The sequence below is a fragment of the Colobus angolensis genome, unplaced genomic scaffold (genome assembly GCF_000951035.1).
Source record: "Colobus angolensis palliatus isolate OR3802 unplaced genomic scaffold, Cang.pa_1.0 Scaffold106, whole genome shotgun sequence".
NCBI classification, from domain to species: Eukaryota; Metazoa; Chordata; class Mammalia; order Primates; family Cercopithecidae; genus Colobus; species Colobus angolensis.
In genome coordinates this window covers 3,316,914-3,343,729 of record NW_012111586.1, presented here as the reverse complement: position 1 = coordinate 3,343,729, position 26,816 = coordinate 3,316,914, and positions in this window count along the sequence as shown.

Genomic DNA, 26,816 nt, shown 5'->3' with positions numbered 1-26,816 from the left:
TTTTTGTATTTTTAGTAGAGACAGGGTTTCACCATGTTGGTCAGGCTGGTCTTGAACTCCTGACCTCGTGATCTGCCTGCCTCGACCTCCCAAAGTGCTGGGATTACAGCTGTGAACCACTGGGCCTGGCCAACTGTCTCTATCTCTATCAACATTTTGGTCACAACTACATAACCAGACTGTATGAAGTTCCAACTTCCTTTCATCTTCCTGTCTAGCCCTGCAAACTTCCAACCTCTGCCCATTACCCAGTTCCAAAGCCACCTGAACATTTTCAGATATCTTTATAGCAATACCCCACTCTCAGTACCAATTTTCTATATTAGGCCATTTTTTTGCATTGCTATAAATACCTGAGGCTGGGTAATTTATGAAGAAAAGAGGTTTTGTTGGCTTACAGTTCTGCAGGCTTTACAGGAAGCATGCTACGGGCATCTGCTCCTAGTGAGGGCCTCAGGAAACTTACAATCATGGTAGAAGGTGACAGGGAGCCAGCATGTCACATGGCAAGATTGGGAGCAAGAGAGAGAGAGGGAAGAGGTGCCACATTCTTTTAAACAACCAGATCTTGTTTGAATTCACTCATTACCACAAGAATGGCACCAAGCTATTCATAAGAGATCTTTCCCCCGTGATCTAAACACTTTCCACCAGGCCCTACCTTCAACATTGGGGATTTTATTTCAACATGAGATTTGGAGGGGACAAACGTCAAAACTATATTCGTGCCTTTGACTCATCATATATATGTGAGTTTATTTACAGGTTCTCTATTCAGTTCCAATGGTCCATATGTCTATCTTTTATGCCACCATAAGTTTTGTTTTTTTGTTTTTGTTTTTTTGAGACAGAGTCTCACTTTGTCTCCCAAGCTGGAGTACAGTGGTGCAATCATGGCTTACTGCAGCCTTGACCTCCTGGGCTCAAGCAATCCTTCTGCCTCAGTCCCCTGAGTAGCTGGTATAACAGGCGTGTGCCACCATGCCCAGCTAATTTTTGTATTTTTTTTTGTAGAGATGGGGTTTCGCCATGTTACCCAGGATGGTCTCGATCTCCTGACCTCGTGATCCGCCCGTCTCGGCCTCCCAAAGTGCTGGGATTACAGGCTTGAGCTACTGCGCCCGGCCAATGCTATAGTTTTATAACAGGTCTTGAAGTCAGGTAGTATGAGTCCTCTAGCTTGTTTCCCTTTCAGGGTTGTTTAGTCCTTTGCATTTAGATTCTAGGTCCTTTGCGTTCCCATATACATTTAAAAAACTGCTTGTCAATTTCTACTTAAAAAAATTTTTTTTGGTAGACTAACCTGATTGAATCTACAGATAAATTTGGGGAGAATTGACACCTTAACAAGACAGAGTCTTCTGATCCATGAACGTGGTATATTTCTCCATTTATATAGATCTTTTGATATATCTCTTACAACTGTTTTGTAGTTTTCAGTGTACAGACTTTTCACATACTTTGTTAAATTTATACCTAAGTATTTCATGTTTTTTGATGCTATTGAAAATTGAATTTTTTTTTTTTTGAGACGAAGTCTCCCTGTGTCACCCAGGCTGGAGTGCAGTGGCACGATCTCAGCTCACTGCGACCTCTGCCTCTCAGGTTCAAGTGATTCTCCAGCCTCAACCTCCCAAGTAGCCAGGATTATAGGCACATGCCACTGTGTCCGGCTAATTTTTGTATTTTTAGTAGAGACTGGGTTTCACCATGTTGGCCAGGCTGATCTCAAACTCCTGACCTCAGGTGATCCACCCGCCTCGGACTCCCAAAGTATTGGGATTGCAGGTGTGAGCCACTGTGCCTGGCCAAAAATTGAATTATTTTAAATCTCATTTTTCAATTATTTATTTATACCTCATGCATGAAGTTGATCAGATATTCTGAGAAACTGTCTGACTCATGCTATGGGGTAATTCCAGGCTTCCATGGCTGGGTCCCAGTTCCAGAAAGGTGGCCTGGAGATTGGATACTCCCTACCCAACAAGGCATTTATTTCATAGAACTGCATGAAATTGAACTACCAAAATGGTGCTGACATGCTGACTTGGGGTGAATTAAATTGTTTATATGGGTAGGGGCCCTAGAAAAATTTTTTCCAGTACCCTTTACTTTTTAGGAGCAGCCCTAACCAGGTGTGTGGTTGTCCCCCTTAGGGGAGGAGAGAAAGAGCGTATCAGGAGAGTTCTGTTCTCCTCTTTGTGAGAACATTCATTCTGGCAAGAACCACTACTCTATCCTTCTGGGACCTGAGAGAAAGGTAGTTCACCATGTTTCCCCCAGTCTCACCAAAGCCTCTAAAATGGATCATCATAGGAAAGTAACTTATCATAACTGCATCCTTGACCAAAAATTTACCCATTATTTCTATTTAAGTACACATGAAAGCATGACAAAAATACATTTCAGGGAAACTGATTCCTTACCCCTGCAGCACGTTGTCTGTTGCACAAGAGCTAGTTATGTACCTGAAGTGTGAATGAGCCTGGTTGAGTCTTATTCTGACTTTCCATCACATTGAACTTTGGAGCCTTTTCAAGTCTGTGAAGTTGAGATGGGAACCATTATGAAAAGCTAACGTGGGTCGGGCGCAGTGGCTCACTCCTGTAATCCCAACACTTTGGAAGGCTGAGGTGGGCAGATCACGAGGTCAGGAGCTGGAGACCAGCCTGACCAACATAGTGAAACCCTGTCTCTACTAAAAATACAAAAAACTAGCCGGACACAGTGGTGGGCACCTGTAATCCCAGCTACTCAGGAGGTTGAGGCAGGAGGATCAGTTGAACCCGGGAGGCAGAGGTTGCAGTGAGCCGAGATTGCACCATCGCATTCCAACCTGGGCTACAGAGCCAGACTCCATCTCAAAAAAAAAAAAGAAGAAAAGAAAAGCTAACGTGAATGTTCTGTTTACTTGTGGCTTTTATATAATTTATTCATGCACCTTTAGGCTAGCAGAATTATTCCCACGTTAGTTTAGTATTTCTTTTTTTCTTTCTTTTTTTTTTTTTTTGAGACAGAGTCTCGCTCTATTGCCTGGGCTGGAGTGCAGTGGCTGGATCTCAGCTCACTGCCAGCTCTGCCTCCCGGGTTTACGCCATTCTCCTGCCTCAGCCTCCCGAGTAGCTGGGATTGCAGGCGCCCGCCACCTCGCCCGGCTAGCTTTTTGTATTTTTTAGTAGAGATGGGGTTTCACCGTGTTAGCCAGGGTGGTCTCGATCTCCTGACCTCATGATCCGCCCGTCTCGGCCTCCCAAAGTGCTGGGATTACAGGCTTGAGCCACCGCACCCGGCCTAGTTTAGTATTTCTAATTAACCAAAGTGAACATCACTGATCAGTGGCAAGGCCTCTCAATTAAAGGATGTCTTTATGCTGAAATCAGCACTACTCTGGCAGCAAAGGAAAGACCCTAAGCCTATTCTTCTGCACTGATGAGTAACTTTCTGGGTTCTTGCCTGCTCTTAGCTTTTGTTCCTGGGAGGAAAGAGATCGTGATTTTTTTTCTAGGTCTGAATATGCCGTCAACCAACAAATTTTATATATTTAAAAATACTGATTCCCATAGAACTTGTGGCATAAAAAACAAGTGAATTTAATATAAATACAAAGTATTAGGTTGGTGCAAAAGTAATTGTGGTTTTGCCATTACTTTTAATGGAAAACCGCAGTTACTTTTTTACCAATCTAATAATTAGGTGGCTAGGCATATTTTCTGTCTTTTTTTTTTTTGAGACGGAGTCTCGCTCTGTCGCCCAGGTTGGAGTGCAGTGGCCAGATCTCGGCTCACTGCAAGTTCCACCTCCCGGGTTTACGCCATTCTCCTGGCTAGGCATATTTTCTAGTGAGGAGTCCCGATGTCCTCATGGCCAGGACTCCACTCACCATATGAGTAACGTGTTGAAATCATATTTGTTGGGTTAAAATGAGAGAGTTATGGTTTGAACTTAAGAAGCATACCTAGTTCATAATTTTCCTGTGGATGGATGTGGGAGACTGAACAATATGGTTTAGAGGCCCAGAAAAGATGTATCATCTAATGTACAAATTAGAGAGCATGACATTAGATGTGATGTTTTAGTGTAACCAAAAGAAGGTATGAACAGATTCAATTCACAGATGCACTTTTCATTCTCCCTCAAAATTTTATATATTCTCTGATGACTATGTTACTTGTCTATTTTTTCTTCTTCAGATCTCTCATTTCAACCCAAGAAGAAGAAGCTTTCAGTAAATATATGATCATTCCTAGAAATTTCACATGATTTATATGACTCAATTATGGGTTTTGTTTGTTTGAAATGGAGTCTTGTTCTGTCGCCCAGGCTGGAGTGCAGTCACACGATCTCGGCTCACTGCAACATCTGTCTCCTGGATTCAAGCAATTCTCCTACCTCAGCCTCCCAAGTAGCTGGGATTACAGACGTGCACCACGACACCTGGCTAATTTTTGTATTTTTAGCAGAGACAGGGTTTCACATGTTGGCCAGGCTGGTCTCAAACTCCTGACCTCAAGTGATCCACCCACCATGGCCTCCCAAAGTGCTGGGATTACAGACGTGAGCTACCACACCCAGCCTCAATTATGTTTCTTGTTGTTGTTGTTTTTTTTTTTTGAGACGGAGTCTCGCTCTGTCGCCCAGGCTGGAGTGCAGTGGCACAATCTCAGCTCACTGCAAGCTCCGCCTCCCGGGTTCATGCCATTCTCCTGCCTCAGCCTCCTGAGTAGCTGGGATTACAGGCGCCCACCACATCGCCCGGCTAGTTTTTTTGTATTGTTAGCAGATAATCTTTGTTTTTGAGTTTTGTAGGAACATTCCTGGAGTGTCAACGTTAATATACAACATTTGTTGGTGGTTTGATATCTTTTTTTTTTTTTTTTAACGTTAGAGAGGTATTCTTCCTTCTTTCCTCTATTACTAAAACATCTTTAAATCATAAGGAATATATGCTATACATTATTAAATGCCTTTGGCATCATTTTTTTAAGATCATGTTCAACCTTTTGGCACCTTTTAAGGTGTTCATATAGTTTTTCTTCTTTGAAAATGTATGTGATAAGTTGTATTAATAGATTTCCTAATATTGAACCATTCTTATGTTCCTGGAACAAATCTTACATAGTTGTGAGATTTAAGTTGGATAACTCTTTAATATTCTGCTGAATCAGTGTGCTAAAGTTTTATTTATGAATTTTGGTCAAGTGAGATTTGTCTGTAACTTTTTTTCTGTGCTGTATTTGTCAGGTCTCTGAATTGGGGTTATGGTAGCATTGTAAAATAAATCACAAACATTTTCTCCTTTTTCTTGGTCTGGAAAATTTTAAATAATGTTGAAATTATATGTTTTTTTATGTCTCGAAATAATTCACCTTTAAAATTATTAATAGATTAATCTTGTGCCTTTTCTTGAGATTTTTTTTCAAAATCATTTGTATTTATTGCTACGTGTAGTATTTGGCAAAATGTATTTTGTGAGACACTAGTCCTTTAAAGTAGTCTGAAAAAAACGTTCACGGCCGAAGAAGTCTTGGTGACTCACAGTCGGCATAACCATATATTCTGCTGTCAAGGAAAAGATGAGATCCCATTTGTTTAACACAGAATTTCCAAAACGTATTTGATGTGATTTCTTTTATAACCTAACACTTGTGGCAGAAGCTGCTGATTGTTCAGTCCCAGGATTTATTCTTTCTATCTTCCTTTGGTATTACTATCCCCAAATCTGTACTGGGCACATGGGTACTCAGAACAAAGACAAAATTTTTCTTTATTCTTTTGTTTTTGGTCTTTCTTTTTTTTCTTTTTTTTTTTCTGAGACGGAGTCTCGCTCTGTCACCCAGGCTGGAGTGCAGTGGCCGGATCTCAGCTCACTGCAAGCTCCGCCTCCCGGGTTTGCGCCATTCTCCTGCCTCAGCCTCCCGAGTAGCTGGGACTACAGGCGCCTGCCACCTCGCCCGGCTAGCTTTTTGTATTTTTTAGTAGAGACGGGGTTTCACCGTGTTAGCCAGGATGGTCTCGATCTCCTGACCTCGTGATCCGCCCGTCTCGGCCTCCCAAAGTGCTGGGATTACAGGCTTGAGCCACCGCGCCCGGCCCAACTGCAGCAATTTTTAAAAGCGCAAGACTATTGAGGACCTTTCAGGAATGTTCAGCTCACCTCTACAATATAAAAGAGCAAGATGGCTAGTGGAAGAAGGAAGTCGTAGATACCAACTATGGTTAGTTATAGAAGTGAGGACTGTAGTACCATTTCCTATTTTCTCTTTGTTTACTATATGTATGTTTATTTGTATATTTAACTATTTTATCATTCACTCTCTTTTTTCCCCTTATTATTATACATACCAGTTGTTGTAGGTTAACTTTACAATTGTGTCTTTAGGTGGAAGAATATTCAGCGGGACCACCACTAAATTTGAGGTGAAATTACTAGGTTGGTGCAAAAGTAATTGCAGTTTTAGACCGTGAATTTTAAATCATTATAACTAGGCTCAAACACTTATTTATTAATCAAAATAGGAACCATTACAATCAACACATTTTTGCCAATGAGACATAAGTTTATTTATTCCTGTACCGTAAACATCTGTGCTTTGGGATTCAATGAACTCTCTTGGAAAGCTTTTTCTGCATCCTGCTGGTTTGTAGAAGCATTTTCCCTGCAAAAAGTTGTTGACATACTTGAAGGAGTGGTAGTCAGTTGGAGAGGTCATGTGAATACGGCAGATCACGCAAAACTTCATAGCGCAATTCCTTCAACTTTTGAAGCGTTGGTTGTGCGATGTGCGGTTGGGCATTGCTGTGGAGAAGAATTGGACCCTTTCTGTTGGCCAATGCTGGCTGCAGGCATTGCAGTTTTTGGTGCACCTCACTGATTTGCTGAGCATACTTCTCAGATGTAATCATTTTGCCGGGATTCAGAAAGCTGTAGTGGATTTGGCCAGGTGCAGTGGCTCACGCGTGTAATCCCAGGGAGGCCAAGCCAGGTGGCTGAGGTCAGGAGTTCGAGACCAGCCTGGCCAACATAGTGAAACCCCATCTCTACTAAAAAAATACAAAAATTAGCCGAGTGTGGTGGTGCACACCTGTAGTTCCAGCTACTTGGGAGGCTGACGCAGGAGAATTGCTTGAGTCTGGGAGGCAGAGGTTGCAGTGAGCTGAGATCGAGCCATGTACTTCAGCCTGGGTGACAGATTGAGACTCTGTCTCAAAAAAAAAAAAAAAAGCTGTAGTGGATCAGCAGACCAGTGACTATGACCTTTTTTTGGTGCAACTTTGGCTTTGGAAAGTGCTTTGGAGCTTCTTCTTGGTCCAACTACTGAGCTGGTCATGGCCGATTAGCATATAAAATCCACTTTTAATTGCACGTCACAATCTGATCAAGAAATAGTTCATTGTTGGGTAGAATAAAAGAAGATGATACTTCAAAACAACAATTTGTTTGATTTTCAGTCAGCTCATGAAGCACCATTTATTGAACTTTTTCACTTTTCCAATTTGCTTCAAATGCCAAATGACCATAGAATCGTTGACATTGAGTTCTTCGGCAACTTCTTGTGTAGTTGTAAGAGGATCAGCTTAGATGTTTGCTCTCTTTTGATCATTGTCAACTTTCAGTGACCAGCCACGATGCTCCTCATCTTCAAGGCTCTTGCCTCCTTTGCAAAACTTCTTGAACCACCACTGCCTTGTACGTTCGTTAGTGTTAGCATTTTCTGGGCTAAATGTGTTGTTGTTACAAGTTGTCTCTGCTGCTTTATGATCCTTTTGAACTCGAATAAGAAAATCGCTTAAATTTGCTTTTTGTCGAACATCATTTCTGCAGTCTAAAATAAACATAAAATAAACAGCAAGTAATAAGTCATTAGCAAAAAAATAAAATAAAGTGAGAATGTCCATTAAAATAATGTATAACATAACCACATTTATTTAAGAGTATATTCCAATATCAAATGGCAAATTCCAACAGTGCAAAAGCTGCTATTCCTTTTGCAACATTAGTATAACTAATGATGGATATAATGACTGGACTATGTGTCTCCTCATTTTGTGGAGATGGTGAGAAATTTACTTATATAAAGGATAGCTGAATCTTTTTAGGTAGAAACATGGAGTCGTTTTATTGTTGTATGGAAGTTTGAATGTATGTAAATGGGTACATAGGGAAGCCAAAGGGATGAACTGTGCCATTTATTAATTTATTGCTTCTCAGATCCAAATATACCCTTCTTTGCCCTGCTATTTAATATTGGAGATGGACCCTGTAAACAGGTTTACTTTGTCAGCTTCTTGATATTAGTCTTGTCAATAGGGAGTTCTGGAGAAACACTGCAAGGCCATAGAAGAAGAAAGATACTTCCTTTCCTGGTTCCACTGAGCTGGTTTTTGACATCATGAAGGAGGCCTGATATTGCTCAACTCAGCAGCCAGCTTTGCCCTGCATCCTTTTGCCTCTGCTACCTAGCAGGTTGCTTTACTGACCAGCTACGGCCAACCTGTGCCCTTCAGCAAGTTTTTCCATCAGCCAGTGGGGTGCTCCTAAACAGATCCAGCTACCTGCATAGTCCGGCAAGTTTTTCCTCCTTCTGGTGAGTCAGTCCTATGAGCCAGCTCTGGTCTGCAACGTTTGACAAGTTCCTTCATCACCTGAAGGCATCTTGTTCCTGAGGCAGCTACTGCCTCTCCAAAGAGGTCTGAGTCTTAGCTTAGCAGTGGGGCTCTTCTAAGGCTTTTGTTCTTTCCTTGTTCCCTTGTTTTGCTTTTCCTTCTTAAATTCCATTCCTCACTGGGCTTGTATGACCACAGTCTCCACTTCTTGTATGACTCAGTCTCTTTTGTTGCTTCTCCCTGTGTGTCTACCCCTCAATTGTTGGTGGTCACTTGGTTTCATCCTAGTTCCTCCCTCCCTCCCCACCCCTCAACTCTATATACTTGTTCTGGGTGATCTCAACTTTTTCTGTAAGATCCCAGCTCTTACCCTAACCCTAACTAAATTCTTCTTTGTCCTAAGCTATTCTCCTAGGCTTCAGACCAATTTACACTTGGAAATCTCACAAGTACCTCAAGCCTAAAATGTCCCAAAAGTGAACTCATAATTCTTTCCTTGAAGTCTGCTACTCCTGAATTTTCTATTTTGGTTATTGACTTCAACTTTTACTACATAGTCCAAGTTAAACATTTGAAACCACTTGCTACTTTCTTTATTTTTCATCAAAACTTCTTTATCGCTCCAGGTCTGCTTAATCCACCTCCCAAACAGTTCTTAAATCTGCTTTAACATTCTTCTCCTAACCCATTGAAATGTCTATGGAACCATTCTCATTGCCATTATTTTCTGTTCTCTCCACACCATTTTCATTCTCCTGTCACATTTCTACCTCCTCTTTGTATACAATTTAATCTGGTCATTCCCTTCTTAAAAATCCCTGCTGGCTCCCAAGTGCTTACAGGATAAAATGTAAGCTCCTTAGAATGGCATAAAGGGTCCTTCAGCAGGCGTCACTAACCTCCTCGTGTTCCAGTCATTTCCAACTTTTTGCCATAGCTCTTGCAAATCTAGAAATTTGTGTGCCTCAATTCTGGGAAATTTTCTTCAGTTCTTCCTTTCCTTTTTCTTTTTTTAGAAACAGGATCTCGCTCTGTAACTCAGGCTGGAGTGTAGTTGTGTGATCATAGCTCACTGTAACCTCAAATTCCTGAACTCAAGAGATCCTCTCACCTTATCCTCCTCAGTAGTCAGAACTACAGTCATGTGCCACCAAGCCTGGCTAAGTTTTTTTAAATTTTTTTTTTGTAGAGATGGGGTCCCACTGTGTTGCCCAGGCTGTTCCCAAACTCCTGGCCTCAAGCAAACTTCCTGCCTTGACCTTCCAAAGTGCTGGGATTACAGGCATGAGCCACTTTGCCCAGCTTAAATTATTTCATTGATGATTCCCTCCCCTCTGATTTTTTTTGGGGACTGCTATTATTCTGATGTGGTACATTTTGAACTGGTCATCTAATTTTCTCATCTTTTCTCTCCTATTTTCCATTTCTAACTCATTTTGCACTACTTTAAAGAGATTTCTTCAACTTTATTAATATATGAATTTCTGCTATTATGTATTTAATTTCCAAGATTCTTTTTCATTTGTCCTCTAAATGCTCCTTTTATTAATTCGTTGTTGATGACACCCTATTCTTGTTTTATGCATGTGTTATTCTCTCTCCTTTCTGTGGAATTTTCTTCTGGCAGATGCTTTATTTTCCCAAAGAGTTTTTTTTCCATTTGTTGTTTGGTTGTTTTGATATATGTCTTTTGTGTGAGAGACTTTCTTCAAAGATATAAAAATTCTTAGTTATCTGCTCATGATTACAAGTTAAAGAGCTGACTGGAAGCTTGAGCATGAGGTGGGGCTTATTCATTTTGAGTCTCTCTGTGAACAGATCAACATGAGCCATTTGTTGGAAAAACCCCTAATGTCAGTATTTTTAGGTCTTTCTTTTGGGATGGTCAGACTCCCTGGTGAGAGTCTTGCATTTCCTGCCTGCAGAGGTCCAGCTGCAGTCAGTGTTCTGGGAGTGGTGTGGGAGATGAACTAAGAGGGTCTCAGCATTTAGTATGTGTATTGTCATCTGATTTCCCTGTTTTTACAAGGTATCCAACCCTTTAACTATACCTGGCACCCCCAGTCCAGAGGTATTCATCATACCTTCCCCAGAAAATCAGCCCCCAAACTTCTACTGTAGTGGGAAAGGGACTGTCATGTAGCCATAGGGAAATGGGGGAGGAGATGTAGGAAAGTAATCACTACTCAAATAGCTTTTACCCAATCCTCATTTTAGCCACTCTCCTTCATCCTTAGTTTCAGAAGTAATTGATACTGCCAGATTTTATTAATGTTTGGGCATTAAGGAGATAGTGGTGAAGACATAGAGACCTTTACATCTAGACTGCTTATTCAAGTATGACAATGAAAAGAAAGTGTGAAATATAACACAAGTCAGAGAGAACTGAGGGGTCAAACAGATACTCTTTTCCTCTCAGAATAAGAGAGTTTGTACATATTGGAAGGGAAAGTGAAAATCCCCAGTGGAGAGAGAGAAATTGAGAAGGTCTGAAAAACAGGGGCTAATTATGACAGGAAGATCCTGAAGGACCCAGAGAAGGTAAGTTGGAGGGCATAGGCAAAGAGCTTAAATTTGGTAGGAGGCAGGATAAAAAGAAGGCAGGATGCTGTGATCTTTAGAGAAGGAAAGGAAGAAGTCAGTGCAATGGCCTATATCGTTTTTTGTAGAATAAGTGGATAACTCCTACCAGAGAGACAATATTAACATAGTGATTAAGAGTACAGGCTCTGGGTTTGAATTCTGGCTCCTCCACTTCTTTTTTTTGAGATGGAGTCTCGCTCTGTTGCCCAGGCTGGAGTGCAGTGGTGCGATCTCAGCTCATTGCAACCTCCGCCACCCAGTTCAAGCGATTCTCCTGTCTCAGCCTCCCGAGTAGCTGGAGGCGACTGCCACCACGCTGGGCTAATTTTTGTTGTTTTTAGTAGAGATGGGGTTTCACCATCTTGGCAAGGCTGGTCTTGAACTCCTGACCTTGTGATCCACCCGCCTTGGCCTCCCAAAGTGCTGGGATTACAGGTGTGAGCCACTGCACACGGTCATTCTTTTCTTATATATGATTCTGGTAATTATTCCTTATTACTTTTCAGAAATTGAGGCAGGTCTGAGTTTTGTGGGACCAGGAGCCTATGCAATCTAGGTGCTCTCTTTAAGAAAAGGAACACAATTATGAATATGATTAAGCACAAAAGTATATTAGTTATAAGAGTTTAAATGGGGCCAGTGTCAGGCCTCTGAGCCCAAGCTAAGCCATCATATCCCCTGTGACCTGCACATATACATTCAGATGGCCTGAAGTAATCACAAAAGAAGTGAAATTCAAATGGCCTGTTCTTGCCTTAACTGATGACATTCCACCACGAAAGAAGTGAAAATGGCCGTTCCTTGCCTTAACTGATGACATTACCTTGTGAAATTCCTTCTCCTGGCTCATCCTGGCTCAAAAACTCCCCCACTGAGCACCTTGTGACCCCCACCCCTGCCCGCCAGAGGACAACCCCCTTTGACTGTAATTTTCCTTTACCTACCCAAATCCTATAAAACAGCCCACCCCTATCTCCCTTCACTGACTCTCTTTTCGGACTCAGCCGCCTGCATCCAGGTGATTAAAAAGCTTTATTGCTCACACAAAGCCTGTTTGGTGGTCTCTTCACACGGATGCGCGTGAAATTTGGTGCCGTGACTCGTGACTCGGATCGGGGGACCTCCCTTGGGAGATCAATCCCCTGTCCTCCTGCTCTTTGCTCTGTGAGAAAGATCCACCTACGACCTGGGGTCCTCTGACTGACCAGCCCAAGGAACATCTCACCAATTTTAAATCCGGTAAGTGGCCTCTTCTTACTCTCTTCTCCAACCTTTCTCACTATCCCTCAACCTCTTTCTCCTTTCAATCTTGGCGCCACACTTCAATCTCTCCCTTCTCTTAATTTCAGTTCCTTTCCTTTTCTGGTGGAGACAAAGGAGACACATTTTATCTGTGAACCCAAAACTGCAGCGCCAGTCACAGACTCGGGAAGACAGTCTTCCCTTGGTGTTTAATCACGCAGGGATGCCTGCCTGATTATTCACCCATGTTTCAGAGGTGTCTGACCACGCAGGGATGCCTGCCTTGGTCCTTCACCCTTAGCGGCAAGTATCGCTTTTCTGGGGGCAAGAACCCTCCGACCCCTTCTCTCCGTGTCTCTACCCCTTCTCTGCTTTTCTGGGGGGCAAGAACCCCCCAACCCCTTCTCTCCGTGTCTCTACCCCATCTCCACTTTTCTGGGGATCAAGAACCCCCCGACCCCTTCTCTCCGTGTCTCTACCCCTTCTCCACTTTCTTGGGGGGGGTAAGCACCCCCAATCCCTTCTCTCTGTGTCTCTACTCTCTTTTCTCTGGGCTTGACTCTTTCACTAGGGGAAACCTTCCACCCTCCATTCCTCTTTCTTCTCCCTTAGCCTGTGTTCTCAAGAACTTAAAACCTCTTCAACTCACACCTGACCTAAAACCTAAATGCCTTATTTTCTTCTACAATGCCGCTTGACCCCAATACAAACTCGACAGTGGTTCCAAATAGCCAGAAAACGGTACTTTTGATTCTTCCATCCTACAAGATCTAAATAATTCTTATTGTAAAATGGGCAAATGGTCTGAGGTGCCTGATGTCCAGGCATTCTTTTACACACCGGTACCTCCCTGGTTTCTGTTTCCAATGCACCTTGTCCCAAATCTTCCTTCTTTCCCCTGCCTGTCCCCTCAGTCTCAACCCCAAGCATCGCTGAGTCTTTCTAATCTTCCTTTACTATAGACCCATCTGACTTCTCCCCTCCTCACCAGGCCAAGCGAGGTCCCAATTTTTCCTCAGCCTCCACTCCTCCAGCCTATAATCCTTTTATCACCTCCCCTCCTCACACCTGGTCTAAAAAGGTGACTGGAGCTAAAGACATGGTCAAGGTTAATGCTCCTTTTTCTTTATCCGACCTTTCCCAAGTCAGTTAGCGTTTAGGCTCTTTTTCATCAAATATGAAAAACCCAGCCCAGTTCATGGCTAGTTTGGCAGCAATCGTGAGACGCTTTACAGCCCTAGACCCTAAAAGGTCAAAAGGCCTTCTTAGTCTCAATATACATTTTATTACCTAATCCGCTCCCGACATTAAATAAAACTCCAAAAATTAGATTCCGGTCCTCAAACCCCACAACAGGACTTAATTAACCTCGCCTTCAAGGTGTATAATAAGAGAGTAAAGGCAGCCAAGTAGCAACGTATTTCTGAGTTGCAATTCCTTGCCTCTACTATGAGACAAACCCCAGCCATGTCTCCACTGCACAAGAACTTCCAAATGCCTGAACCGCAGCAGCCAGGTATTCCTCCAGGAGTGCCTCTCCCAGGAACTTATGCTTCAAGTTTTCCTTTACCTACCCAAATCCTATAAAACAGCACCACCCCTATCTCCCTTCACTGACTCTCTTTTCAGACTCAGCCCGCCTGCACCCAGGTGATTAAAAAGCTTTATTGCTCACACAAAGCCTGTTTGGTGGTCTCTTCACACGGACGCGTGTGAAAGCCAGGTGCGGTGGCTCACGCCTGTAATCTCAGCACTTTGGGAAGCCTAGACGGGCAGATCTCTTGAGGTCAGGAGTTCGAGACCAGCCTGGCCAACATGGTGAAATCCCATCGCCACAAAAATAGAAAAATTAGCTGAGCTTGGTGGCATGTGCCTGTAACTCTGGCTACCTGGGAGGCCGAGGAAGAGGAATTTCTTGAACCTAGGAGGCAGAGGTTGCAGTGAGCCGAGATCACACCATTGTACTGCAGCCTGGATGACAGAGCAATACTCTGTTTAAAAAAAAAAAAAAAGGCCGGGCGCAGTGGCTCAAGCCTGTAATCCCAGCACTTTGGGAGGCCAAGACGGGCGGATCACGAGGTCAGGAGATCGAGACCATCCTGGCTATCACGGTGAAACCCCGTCTCTACTAAAAATACAAAAACTAGCCGGGCGAGGTGGCGGGCGCCTGTAGTCCCAGCTACTCGGGAGGCTGAGGCAGGAGAATGGCATAAACCCAGGAGGCGGAGCTTGCAGTGAGCTGAGATCCGGCCACTGCACTCCAGTCCGGGCGACAGAGCGAGACTCCGCCTCAAAAAAAAAAAAAAAAAAGTTGCAGTTTTAAAAGCAGCCAGCAGCCAGTGTGACTGGGTGCAGTGGCTCATGCCTCATCCTAGCACTTTGGGAGGCTGAGGCAGGTGGATTACCTGAGGTCAAGAGTTCAAGACCAGCCTGGCCAACATGGTGAACCCTTGTCTCTATTAAAAATACACAAAAATTAGCCGGGCATGGTGGCACGCGCCTGTAATCCTAGCTGCTACTTTTGAGGGAGGAGAATTGCTTGAACCTGGGATGGGGAGATTGCAGTGAGCCGAGATCACACCACTGCACTCCAACCTGGGTGACACAGAAAGTCTATGTCTCCACCAAAAAAAGAAAAAAAAGCAGCCAGTGCAAGTGAGGGGTTTTGAAATTTAAGCTTCATTATATTCATGTTATATCTATTTTTATTCAGAGATCAAACCTCCTTCTCTTAAAGTCCAGTAACTGGGTCTTTGCATCTCTGTGTCTGAGTTCATTTTATTTTTGTTTTTGTTTTTGTTTTCTGCCCAGGGCGTCAGCTTCTCTTTCTTCTTCAGGACTAGAGATACAGGGTCATGGAATCTGAGAGCTAGAAGAGACCTTAAAAGATCATCTGATTTAAACATTTAATTATGGAAAAGAGAATAAGGTCCAGAAAAGTGAAATGATTTGCATGAGGCTCCATCACCAAGGAGATGTGAATTAGTATACCCTCAATTGCAAGTATTAGAAACCCCAAGTCAGAGCAGCTTTAACGAAAAAGACTTCTAGTTAACTATAATGGGTTGAACATTTGCATTTATCTCTGCTCCTTCCACTAAATCTCTCTAGATTAGTACTTCTCAAACTTTAACATGCAAATGAATCAACTGGGGAGCTCATTAAAATGCAATGCATCCAACAATTCTGGGGTGAGGCTTGATTCTACATTTCTATCAAGCTTCTAGGTGATGCCAGTGTTGCTAATCTGTGGATCACATTTTGAATAGTAAGGCTCTGGATCAGGGGCTGAGGAACTACAGCCACAGCCTGTTTTTTGCATGACCTATTAAGCCTAAAAGATATACCATCTGGCTCTATATAGAAAAAGTTTTGCCAGCCCCTGATCTAGATGGCAAAAAGAGAATGAGAAAAGTATAAACCCATGGAAAGAACAAATGAGATAACAACAGAGGATCAACATTTTTTAGAAATCTGGAAGATGGGCCGGGCGCGGTGGCTCAAGCCTGTAATCCCAGCACTTTGGGAGGCCGAGACGGGCGGATCACGAGGTCAGGAGATCCAGACCATCCTGACGAACACGGTGAAACCCCGTCTCTACTCAAAAATACAAAAAACTAGCCGGGCGAGGTGGCGGGCGCCTGTAGTCCCAGCTACTCGGGAGGCTGAGGCAGGAGAATGGCGTAAACCCGGGAGGCGGAGCTTGCAGTGAGCTGAGATCCGGCCACTGCACTCCAGCCTGGGCGACAGAGCAAGACTCCATCTCAAAAAAAAAAAAAAAAAAAAAAATCTGGAAGATGAAAAGCAGATGGACAAATTGTCTTTGCTGAATGGAGTAAGAAGAAACCCGGAAATCTTCATGGGGTGAAATCCACAAAGAAGGTTTGTTTATATTACAAACCTTAGAAAAAGTCAGAGCTTGGAGATACCAGGTGCCTGGAAAAGTTGATAAGGGTGGGTGTATAGGAAGAAAGGAAAAAATGGCAGACACACAACTGTGTCACTGATAACCCCTTTATTTGCTCCACTGCAAGGAATGTGTTTAGGTAATAGTTTCCAGCTGTTAGTTTCATCAGGGTCTACCTCAGTTTGTGAGCTGAAGGCATGCTTTTCTCAGGGAGGCTCTAGCCAATGACTGTACATGTGCCTTGCCATTTGTGCTTAATGCAGGACTCCTTTAATGGGAAATCTTTGCCCTGAAGACCTCTATTTGGCTGCAAAGACCTTGAAAGGTTGGCACCATGGTCTGGCCATTCTGCCTGTCTGACCCCACCATGCCTCTGAAAATGCTCCATCCCTGTGAACCCTCAGAGTTGGGGTAGGGACAGTGGAGGAGATTAGTGCCATGTTTAAACATTGAGAGGGTGCAAAGGATGCAAGGGGTTGTGATCTTTACTGTAACCCCCATTTAACTTGCCAGTATGGCCCCTGCAGAATCTAGAAAGTTTCCAAAGGATGCCTGTAGATTACCACAATCTCAACCAAGTAGCAGCCCTGATTGTATGGCAGTAGCAACTGCCATACTGGACATGGTACCATCACTAGATTAGATTAATATGGCCTCAGGTACATAGTATATAACCATTTTGTTGACAAATGCATTTCTTTTCTGTCCTAATCAAGAAAGAATCAGAATGACATACATTCACATGAAACATAGTTAATATATTAGTCAGGGTTTTCCACGGAAGATCTATAAGGTAAGTGGGCAAGCTTACCTTGCCTGGAGACCCAGGAGCCAATGGCTTAGTTCTAGTCTGAGTCTGAAGGTGTAGAAACCGGGAAAACTGAGAGTATAGTTCCTGTCTGAATTATGCCAGGCTTGAGACCCAGGAAAAACCAATATTTCAGTTTGAGTCTGAAGGCAGCAAAAAAGCTGATGTCCCAGTTCAAAGGCAGTCAAGCAGGAAAAAACTCTATTTCAGTAAGGGGAAGCTCAGCCTTTTTGTTCTATTCAGACCTTCAACTAGTTGGATGAGGCCCAACCACATCCAGGAGGGCAATCTGCTTAACTCAGTCTACTGATTTAAATGCTAATTTCATTCAAAAATACCCTCAGAGAAACACATAGAATAATGTTTGACCAAATATCTGGGCATCTTGTGGCCTAGTCAAGTTGACACATAAAATTAACCACTGCAGTTATTTATAGTTTTGCCTTGGGATTATATTACATTTCCTGCCCTTTGTCACAACGTAGTATGATCTGGACCATCTCAAAGAATATCATGTTGATTCATTACACTGATGACATCAAGTTGACTGAACAGCATAAGCAAAAGTTTGCTAGGATGCTGGTGGCCTTATTAAGACACATACATGCTGTGCAGGGTGGGAGAAAAACTGCAGTGAACTGGAGACATGTCATTTTGGTAAAACGCTTAGGGGCCCAGTTTCAGGGCATGCTAGGATATCCCCTCCAAAGTGAAAAATAAAATTAAAAGATAAAAGAAAGATAAAAGATAAAAAGAAGCACAGTGCCAGATAGGCCTCTTCAGGTTATGAAGGTAAGATATTTCACACCTACGAATACTGTTCTAGCCCCTATACCGAGGTAACACAGAATGCTATCATCCCTTATGGTGCTTGGAGTGGGAAGGGGCTCTGAAGCAGGGCCAAGCAGTAGAGGAAGCAGCCTTGATGCTTGGGCTGTATAAGCCAGCAGGCCCAGTTGAAGATATCTGTGGTGGGAAAAGATGCAATGTGGAGTTTATGGGAAACCCCAGTGGAAGAATCACAGTGCAGGTCCTGGGAATTTGAAACAAGGTCATGTTAGTCACAGAAGAGGATTATACACCCTAAGAGAAATAGCTCCTGGTGCCTTACTGGGCCCTGGCAGAGATAGGACACTTGACTCTGGGGCACCAAGTTACTTTGAGTATGAAACTTTCCATTATGAGCTGGGTTCTGTTAGACCTGCCAAGTCATCAATTCAGCCATACCAGCATCTGTCATTAGATAAAGACATTACATCCAGGACTATAAGAGCCTTAGGAGGAACAGAGAGCATGAGCAGGAAGTCTAGGCCTCCTATACCACCTGCTATAGTTGCATTATTGCTCTTCTTTAAGCTTGCGCTTATATCTATATGAGAGAAGGTAAGTCTGACATGAGAGCTGAAAAAGGAAGAAAAGGCCTGAGCTTGGTTTATGGGTAGGCCTGTTTGGAATGTGGATATAAGCCAAAAATGGATAGTAATGGCATTATAGTCATCTTCAGCAGTGGCCCTGAAAAATAGTGGAAAGGAAAACCCTTCCAAATGAGTAGAGCTAGGAGCAGTGCATCTGGCTAACTGCTTTGTGAGCAGGTGAAAAGTGGCTAGAGAGGTGAATATATATATAGAATCCCGGGTAGTGACCAGAAGGCAGTGACCAGAGGGCTTGAGCCCTCTGGCCAGGGACCTGGAAGGGAAAGAATTTTTGTGTCACATATTAATGGCCACTTAAAAGCATCCAACATGAAAGAGGCATTGAACAGTCAAGCAGACAAAAATGACTTGGCCAGGTATTGCTAACTAGCCTGGTGCTAATTAGTTGGCTGCCCCAGGACTGGTATGATGGGGACATGACAGATAACTCATGGTGGCATAAGTGGAAATTACATATAGTCTCAACAGCAGGCATTCCCACCTATCAAGATTTATCTAGGCATTGCTGCCTTAAATGTCTAACCTGTTGGCAACCAAAATGAACAACTAACCTCCTGATATAGCACTGTTGCTGATACAGGCCAACTGGTCTCTGGTGGCAGATGCAGCACACCAGTCCCTTTCATTCTAAAAGTGTCAAGAGTTTGATTTCAAAGGGAGAGATACCTGCATATGAGTTTGCCTTTCCTGCCTACAGATCTCAAATAGCACCAGTACCCAAGGGCTTATGAAATGTCTTATCCACAGGCATAGAATTCAACATGGAATAGCATCCAACCAGGGAACCCACTTCATGGCAACAGGTGTTTGAGAGTCATCTGGTACTATAGTGTGAATGTCCCTTCTAAAACTCATGTTGAAATTTAATTGCCATTATAACAGCATTGAGAGTCAGGACCTTTAAGAGGTGATTAGGTCATGAGGACCCTGCCATCATTATCAGGAGAGTAGGTTAGTTATCACAGGAGCGGGTTCCTGATAAAAGGATGAAGTTTGGCCCGCATCCTCTTTCTGTCTCACAGGCTCAATTTCTTCTATTGTGGGAAAGCACAGCACAAAGGCCCTCACTAGATGTTGGTGCCATGCTCTTGGAATTCCCAGCCTCCAAATCATGTGTTGAATAAACTTACATTCTTTGTAAATTACCCAGTCTGTGGTATTCTGTTACTGCAGCACAAAGTGGCCTAAGACACCTGGCATGACCATTGAATACCCTAGTCATATCATATAGCACATTATCCAGCCAGCCTCATAAAGTGCTGGGAAGACCTTCTACAGGCATAGAAGCAGCCAGCCTTATAAAATGCTCAAATGTCCTTCTATAGACATTTGATATGCCTACCTCAGAGACCATATTTTGAAGGGATGGGGTGGCATCCTTCAAGATGATGAGTATGCAATAAATTAGGCACCTCTATATAGTGTTGTGGCTCCAACAGAAATGAGACATAGGTTTAGAAACCAAGGAGTAGAAGCAAGAGTGGGCCTCATTATTTATCATTTACAATGAACTTCTGGGAGATTCTGTGCTTTCTGTCCCCACAACTCTAGGTTCTACAGGACTAAAGGTTCGAATCCATTGCACCCTAAGTTATGGCTGCTGCCAGGGCATCAGAGACTCCTTGTGCCCAGGGATTGCAGGTGAGAAAAGGAGTTAGCATACTGGCAGGAGTCATTGACCCGTAAGCAGGAGGCGGTATTCCTCTTACACAGTGCAAGCAGGAAGGAGTACATATAGAACTGAAGAGATCTTCCTGATTGCCTCCCTGCCCCACTGTAACTGTGAACAGACACATGGAATAATCCTGGCCTATAAAAGTATGATTGCTGAGAGCTCAGAACTCTAAGGACTGAGGGCTTGGATCATTTCTCTAAGCAAGCTCCAAGACCCGCTGAGGTGATAACTGAGGGTGAGGGGAATTCAGAATGGATGGTGGAAGAAGAAAAAGATGAGTTCTACTTGTAGCCCCAAGACCAGTTGTAACAATAGGGAATATAGCTCATTCCATTAACTATCCTCTTCTGAGTTTCCCCTCAGGAAGAGAACCATGGAAGATCTGCTCCCTGATTTTGCATGAAGAAGTAAATTGGTGAGGTACAAGAGGTGAACTGTGGCAGCCATGAAAATGCTCTTCTCAGATTTCTAGCTGTGGGGGGCATACTTTACTGACCACTTTAGCTGCTGTGCTCCAGAATCTATCCCTGCATTTACCTCTGGATAAATGCCTTCCACAGGCTGCTGCCACCCAGTGATTTGGTACAACAAGAAGGAGCACTAAGACAGACCCATTCCTAGAAGGCGCAGGATTCCTCTGATGGGCACATTTGGTCTTGCCTAATTTCTTAGAACTGTACTGCACTCTAAGACCCTCCCACTCAACCTTCCTTCCTTTCTTTTCTCTTTCATCTGCATTGAGATCTGACATCTCTTACAGTCTTCCCTAGCTCCTAGCTTCTTCTCCATGTTCCCTATTAAGCATAATGTCTGGCCAGGCGCGGTGGCTCACGCTTGTAATCCCAGCACTTAGGGAGGCCGAGGTGGGCGGATCACGAGGTCAGGAGATCGAGACCACAGTGAAACCCCGTCTCTACTAAAAATACAAAAAATTAGCCGGGCGTGGTGGCAGGCGCCTGTAGTCCCAGCTACTCAGGAAGCTGAGGCGGGAGAATGGTGTGAACCCAGGAGGCGGAGCTTGCAGTGAGCCGAGATGGCGCCACTGCACTCCAGCCTGGGCTACAGAGCCAGACTCTGTCTCAAACAAAACAAAACAAAAGCATAATGTCTAATAAATCTCTTGCACATCTAATCCCATTTTGACTAATTCACACCCTAAATGTCCATTAGAGGGAGAATAGACAAACAACATGTGGTACATTTATATAGTGGAATACTACTAAGTATAAAAACAGAACAAACTGCCATGAGAATAACATAGGTGACTCTCAATTATTATTATGCTTAATAATAAAACCAGACATAAAAGAATTTATGCTATATTAGCCCATTTAAACGAATAATTGGTATCTCTGGGAGGTGGATATCAAGCTGAAAGGGACATAAGGGAACTGTCTGGAATGACAGAAACTTCTACAATTTTTTCTATGTAAAGACCTCATGAGTGTATACATTTGTAAAAGGTCTTCCTAGAAAGCAGACTCAGAGGGGGAAAAAGTCATCAAGCTGTACACCTGACATTTGTGCCTTTTAATTAAAAGTACTCAAAAAAAAAAAAAGGTTTGTTGTTTTTTTTTTTTTTTTTGAGACAGAGTCTTGCTCTGTCGCCCAGGCTGGAGTGCAGTGGCGCGATCTTGGCTCACTGTAACCTCTGCCTCCCGGGTTCAAGCGATTCTCCTGCCTCAGCCTCCTGAGTAGCTGGGATTACAGGTGCATGCCTCCATGCCCGGCTAACTTTTGTATTTTTAGTAGAGATGGGGTTTCACCATGTTAGCCAGGCTGATCTTGAACTCCTGACCTCATGATCCGCCCACCTCGGCCTCCCAAAGTGCTGGGATTACAGGTGAGAGCCACTGCACGCAGCAATTTGTGCATTTTAATGCATGAAAATTCCGCCTCAATAAAGTATTGAAAAAATAATAAAGGGGATTTATTGGTTCATGTAACTGGATGTCGATAGACTTAGAAGGCTTCAGGTAGGTTTGATTCAGCTGTTTAGCAATGCCATCAGAAATCTCATTTTTTTCATCTTTCCTGTAAGTCTTTTGGTATGTCAGCTTCAACCCAAGGCTGGCTTACTTTTGTATTCACAGCATGCTACCAACAACCTCCTTTTCTGGGCCAAAGCACTAAGAGAATTGCTTTTGTAAGCTCTCTTAAAAGAGTAAGAACTTTCTTCTTTCTTGGAAGTTGCTAGCAAACCACATATCTTATTGGCCCAACAGGTTATGCTCATTCCTGAACCAATCCCTATGACCAGGGAAATGCCATACACTGATTGACTTATCTCTGCCTATCCCTGAATGAATCACTTTAGAATGAGATATGGAATTATGCCAGTTGATCAGACAAGTTAGCGTTTACCCTTGGAGCTAAAGTCCTCTAATTTTATGGCTGCTCCATAACTGAAGGAAGATAACCACAAAGTCTACCACAAGAAAAATAGCAGAGTTGACTGGGTGCAGTGGCTCACGCCTGTAATCCTAACACTCTGGGAGGCTGAAGTGGGCGGATCACCCGAGATCTGGAGTTCAAGACCAGCCTGGCCAACATGGTGAAACCCTGTCTCTACTAAAAATACAAAAATTAGCCAGACATGGTGGTGGGCACCTGTAATCCCAGCTACTCAGGAGGCTAAGGCAGGAGAATCGCTTGAACTTGAGTGGTGTGGGTTGCAGTGAGCTGAGATTGCATCATTGCACTCCAACCCCGGGCAACAAGAGTGAAACTCTGTATCAAAAAAAAAGCACCGTTGGGTAATAGGTCCAATCAATTCAAATCATGGTCTTCCAGTCAGGCGTGGTAGCTCATATTGGTAATCCCAGCACTTTGGGAGGTCAAGATGGGAGGACTGCTTGAGCCCAGAGTTTCAGACCAGCCTCGGCAATATAGGAAGACCTTGTCTCTACAAGTGTGTAGCGAATGCCTGTGGTTCCAGCTACTTGGAAGGCTGAGGTGGTAGGATCGCTTGAGCCTAGGAAGCAGAGGTTTCAGTGAGCCAAGATTGTACCACTGCACTCCAGCCTGAAAAACAGAGCCAGACTCTGTCTGAAAAAAAAGAAAAAATGAAAACAAAAATCAGTCTTCCTTTCTAGTTCCTAAATGTTTCTTAATCCCACTTCATTCAGTGTTTATTATATACCCAAATAAAGTGTTATCAGGAAGCACAGGTGTCTATCTTCTACATTTTGAAATAGAAGCCAAAATAAATTTTATTAAATAAATCACTGGGTTGCATAAGTTTTCTTGTCAAATGATACCTAAATCCTCAACTCTGAGCCTCACTCTATCCCTCACATTCATCTCAACATTTCATTCCATGCAGAGGGGTTGAGGATGTTTCACAAATGCAAATTTAAAGATTTATTTCTAAGGTTGGATCAAAATTTTGCTGACATCAAAAGAGTTGTCTTAAGATGTGATGTATTCTTCCTGGTCATTGATTTTTGGTATTTGTGTTTTCACCCTGGAGATTGCAATGCTGTAAAAGAAGTATCCTTACACTCCCACAGTCTCCTTGAAATATGTCAATTCTCTCATCAGAGAAGAGGGATCAAACAGAGAGAGGTAACACAGGCCCAGAACCATTGCTAGCCCATATGGTTACTTGGTGAGAATGAAAGAGGCACCCAGATGCAACCTGGTTGGTGCAGCAATGGGCAAATGGAGTGTAGGCCAGATTTCAGCCCCTTTTTGCCTGATGTCTAGATATCTTTTCGTCCAATGCCTTCTACAAGCCTTTATTACCTCCTTCCCACACTGTTGGTTTATCTCCAAACTCATCCTTTGCCTCCAGACTTTATCTTTCTCCTGATTCATCCTCCATATTTCTGTCTGATTAATATTCCTAAAACACTGCCTTTTATCATATAACTTTCCTGCTCAAAATACCTTTATTAGCTTCCCTCTACCAACTTAAGAAAATGCAGATTCCTCAAGTTAGCATTTTACAATGCTTTTAAAATCTTTTCACAATGTCTCCTGTCTCTCTTGCAGTCTTTTCCCACTATTTCTTACCAGGAACTTATGGTCCAATTAATCTATCATTCTTGTTATTCCCAACCACGTATTGCATATTCCCAAATGTCTTATTTGCCATGTTATTACCATTTGTATTTATATATTTATGTGCTTATTTTTTAAATTTTTTATTTATTTATTTTTTGAGATGCGGTCTTGCTGTGTCTCCCAGGCTGGCAGTGGCACAATCTTGGTTCAGTGCAACCTCCGCCTCCTAGGTTCAAGCAATTCTCCTGCCTCAGCCTCTCGAGTAGCTAGGATTACAGATGTCCGCCATCCTGCCCAGCTAATTTTGGTGTTTTTGGTAGAGATGGAGTTTCACCATGTTGACCAGGCTTGTCTCGAACTCCTGGCCTCAAGTGATCCACCCACCTCAGCCTCCCAAAGTGCTGGAATTACAGATATGAGCTACCACGCTCACTTAACATGGAGCTTATAGTCTATTTTGGGAAACAGACATTAATCAAATAAACACATAAATATAGGCTAGGCCCCATGGCTCACACTTGTAATCCCAGCACTTTGGGAGGCTGAAGCGGGCAGATCACTTGAAGGCGGAGTTCGAGACCAGCCTGGTCAATGTGGTAAAACCCCATCTCTACTAAAAATATAAAAATTAGCTGGGCATGCTGGCAATATGCGCCTGTAGTCCCAGCTACTTAGGAGGCTGAGGCAAGAGAATCGCTTGAACCCAGGAGGCAGAAGTTGCAGTGAGCCAAGATTGTGCCACTGCACTCCAACTTGGGTGTGACAGAGTGAGACTGCATCTCAAAAAAAAAGGCAGTAACTGATTAAATCAGAGTAACATATTCATTGATTCAAAGTGCAAATATTTTCTGAACATCTATGTGTAGGCATTTTGGCAGGTTGTAGAAATAGGCCCTTACATGGAAATGGTTCCTGCCCTTCCATAGCTCATAGTCTAGTTAGGGAGACAGGCATTAAAGGAATATTCATTCTCCCAAAAAACTCTGATAAATTATAGGAAGGAAAATAATGTGCGTTCTGGAAGCCTGTAAATGTGGTACCAGATTCAAGGTGGAGTAGGGATTATGCTATTTTGCAATAATCAATTTATAGAGATTTACATATATAAATCCATTTACCAATATAAACGGATTTCTTTTTCTTTTTTTTTTTTTGAGAGAGGGTCTTGCTCTGTTGCCCAGGCTAGAGTGCAGTGGCATGATCATAGCTTACTGTAACCTTGAACTCCTAGGCTCATGCAATCCTCCTACCTCAGCCTTCAGGGTAGCTAGGACTACAGGGTGTAGGCCACCAATCCCTGCTATTTTTTATCTCTGTGTAGAGATGGGGTCTCCAGTCATCTCTGTTGCCCAGGCTGGTCTAGAACTCCTGGCCTCAAGGGACCTTCCCACTTTGGTGTCCCAAAGCCTTGGAATTACAGGCATGCGCCACTGCATCTGGCCTAAACAGATACTTATTGAGTACCCACTATACTGAATAAGCACACAATTTGAGTTACTTCTAATCCCAGCTAGCCTGGGCAACATAGGGAGACCTACCCTCTACAAAAAATTTAAAGAATTAGCTGGGTGTGGTGTTGTGCATCTGTAATCCTAGTCATTCTGGAGGCTGAGGTGGGAGGATAGTTTGAGCCCAACAGTTTGAGGTTGCAGTGATCACCCCACTGCACTCAGGACTGGACATTAGAGTGAGATCCTGTCTCTAAAAAAACTTTTTAAAATGAATTATTTCTAATTCTTACAACATTTATGTGTAGAAGCATTATTACTAGCTCCCTTTTAAAATGATTTAACTGAATCATGAATAACATCACACACAGCAAGTGTGATTCACACCCAATTCTAACTCTATAGCCTGTGCTCTTTAATTCTGAGATTACAGCAAAACCAAACCGTGGCTCCAGCCTGTCTCCAATCATTTACTCTCTTCTTACTCTTACTTTATCCTACACTCTAAATCTCGCTCATTTTGAAGGGCAAACTCAACTATAGAAACTCTTTTAATACAATTCTTGGAATGTTTTAAAGTTGTAGAGATTAGTTTGTCAGCAAATTCTGAAATAATCTGAGTTTTCTTGACCGAGCAAGAGACAGTCACTTACAATTGCGTGTTGTTTATGGAGTTAGTGATGAAGTTGCCATTCTTGAGAACCCACTATATGCCAGGCAGAGGATAAATTATAGTGAAGGAAACAGACATGATTCTCACTCTCATGGAGTTGACAGTCAGACATTAAGCAAATATATAAAAATACAACTGTGTAAAGGTGTAGAAGACTGAGCCAGGCGAGGAAAACATGAAAGACCTAAATCAGATTGGAGGTAGGGGATCAGAGAATTCTACCAAAAAAACACACAGAAAGTGTTTTGTATCCTAGGATGCAAGGTGCTAAACCCTCCAAAAGACCCCATAAGGATGCAGCCGCCGTGGCGATAAGATCTTGGTTACCCCATTGTCAAGGGGTGGTGTGACTTCGTCCCATTCTGGGGTGGGGTGGGGTAACCGCCGGCTTTATCCTACATTGTTGTAGCGTAAGGCGAGTTTTCATCACTCGAA